This window comes from Elephantulus edwardii, unplaced genomic scaffold, assembly GCF_000299155.1.
Source record: "Elephantulus edwardii isolate Elephantulus edwardi_28Jun2011 unplaced genomic scaffold, EleEdw1.0 scaffold00016, whole genome shotgun sequence".
NCBI lineage: Eukaryota > Metazoa > Chordata > Mammalia > Macroscelidea > Macroscelididae > Elephantulus > Elephantulus edwardii.
In genome coordinates, this window is record NW_006399766.1 from 19,216,706 (window position 1) to 19,219,507 (window position 2,802).

At 41.3% G+C, this 2,802-nt stretch overlaps 1 pseudogene; it reads left to right on the forward strand.

Moving 5' to 3' along the window:
- The first annotated feature begins 1,310 nt into the window (after nt 1-1,310).
- LOC102866807 lies at nt 1,311-2,424 on the forward strand (annotated as a pseudogene).
- The last annotated feature ends 378 nt before the right edge of the window (nt 2,425-2,802 follow it).

The following is a 2,802-nucleotide window of genomic DNA, read 5'->3' on the forward strand; positions in this document are numbered from 1 at the left end:
GAGGAAAATTAAACCAAATCCAAGGCAACCAAAATATGACTTTGAGTCTATCCCACCTGAATTTCAGAACCATCTCAGGAACAGGTTTGAGGCCCTGAGGTTTGAGGTTTGAGCGAAGACCAGATGAGTTGTGGGAGGATATCAAGGTTATCATCCAGGAAGAGTGCAAACGGTCATTGCAAAGACAGAAGAGGAAGTGAAGACCAAAATGGATGTCAGAAGAGAGTTTATGCTTAGTATTTTTAAATTCAGAGTTTTATATATGCCATTCCATTGCCTTTTTGCTTGTATAGCTTCTGCTGAGAAATCAGAGCCTTATTTGTTCTTAATTGTAGTGATTTTCAGTTTCCCCAAACTGCTTTCAGGATTCTTCCTTGTCTTTGGCTTTGAGTGCTTTTTTTTTATGATTATATGCTTTGGCAATATTAATTTAGGATCTTTTCTATACTGGCCTACTACCCTATTGACTCAGTGTTGAGGAATTTTGTTTCCTTGATATTAAGATGTAATCCATAATGAAGGTTGTAGTCTTTGATATTCTGCAGCAAGTGCTCCAGGTCCTCCTCACTTTTAGTAAGCAAGGTTGTGTCATCTGCATAATGAAGTTTGTTGATGAGTCTTCCTCCAAACCTGATACCAAATTCTTCTTCATAAAGTCTAACTTCTTATAAAATTTGTTTTTCATATAGATTGAAAATGTATAGAGAAAAGATACAGCCCACACACATACATTTCTTGATTTTAAACCTTTGCTTTGTTCAGACCAATAGCTTTTTGGTCTAGCTATGTATAGAGTTAGTATAAGCATGAGTAAATGTTCTGAGATTCCCATTCTTCTCAATGTTAACCACAGTCTGTTATGTTCCACACAGTCAGATGACTTTGAATGGTCAATAAAATACAGACATTCTTCTAGACGTCAGAGGAAGAAAAGAATTGTTAAACACTCTGAGATCCCCAGCTCCATGGAGATTTAAAATATATTTATGTGGCCAGCTGGCTCCAACATCAGTAGGTGGGAAGCTCTGGATGCCTGAAGCACAGCCCACATCTTTGCCAGCGCCAGCAGAGGCAACTTGCCTGCAGTAGGTGCTATTGGGCACCTACCATGGTGTGGCAGTAGCTCTCTGCCGGAGATGGTGAGGGGCATATGGCAGCCACCTGAGTGGTGCAGCAGCCTCCAGCTCTTAGTCAAATGCCAAATCTATGGATCCAGGACAGGCTTATCCCGTGGCTTGCTCTGAACAGTGTGTTGACTAAAATATTCAATTGGCAGACCATCTTTCTATTGCCTTACAGAGAAAGCGAAGATGGTTCAATTAAAGAGCCATCTGACTGTGTGCTTTTTACCTTCTGTGCCATTTTTAATCATAGTATTCACTCTAGCAACTGCTAAGTTGTGTTTAAACAATACTGATATGGTTTGGGGATCTGTGCCCATAATTCTGTGCTTACGGACCATACCATAGTCAAGGATGGAACAGTGCCTTGAGGAATTGAGTGCTTAAGACATTGGCAAGCCACTGAAAGAAGAAAAGGATGGCAAGGACAAAGGAAGAGGAAAATGGCAGATTACTGAATATTACCAAGGTGTCTTTTTTCCAACCGTGTTGCTTCTAAATTCATTGCACTGTCAACAACACAGTGATCCTGAGAGTCATCTTCACCTGTAGCTGTGTCTACTACAGAATGGTGTGCTTTATGGTCTTCACCATTGTTGCAGTCCTCAACATCATAGCCTGGGTGTGATTTAGCAGCCATCTAAACAAGACTGAGAAAGTCATCAATGACTTCTTTAGGACAGAAGGTGCAGAGAAGCTGCAAAAGGCGTTAGAGAATCCCAAGCAGATCCCCATAATCATCTCAGCCAAAACTCAAGAACTTGCCCAAGCCACTTAGATCAAAACCACAGAATTCACCTCTTATATTGAAGAGCTGGCCATGAATATGCCTCTGCCTCCTGTTATTATGAACTACAGGATGATTAATGAGGAAATCATGGAAGTAGTTGGGCTGGAGGAGCAGGGACATAATTTTGTGAGGCATACTCCAGAAGGCCAGGAGGCCCCTGACAGCCATGAGGTTTACACAATCCCCAACTCTCTGAAGCAAAGCAACTCTCCCACCACCAACTTGGATGCCTCATTCCTGCAAAAACAATCTCAGCAGATTGCCCTCAATGTGTTTGTCCAACCCCAATTAAAAAAAATAAATCATATGAGACCAAGAGGTGAACAGTTTGAAGTAAAAGATGGCGACCAAACCAGCAGCCAAACATTCACCAGAAACTGCCGAATTTTCCACAGATTAATGTCCACGGAGCTAACATCAGATAAAGAACTGTCCCCAACTCACCCAGAAGCTGTAGAGCCACCAGTGGCACGTGACAAAAATACGTGTGTTATTTTTGAAAGCCATGTCTAATCTCAACTCTGAAAAGCTATGCATATCAAGAAAATCAGGGGCTGATTCTTGTGATAACAGTTGTAGTTTACGCTTGCTGCTAAGCCTTATCAGGAGACACATAGATAGACGTGATGCTGTTTTAAAAGGGGTACACCTGTGTGCAGTTTGTATGACTAGAACTTCCCCAGTTAGTGAAGGGTATAAGAAACACCGGAGTACAGGATTGGTCATGCTGACAAAGAGTACACTATTGTAAGATGTATACTTACTGACAAAGAGTACACTGCTGTAAAATGTTCTGAGTTCAAGAGCCTTGTCCAATGCACACTGCATTGCTTTTTCTTTTAAAACTGTTAGGTCTCCTACATTAGCAAATACACATTCATGGGTTTGTTG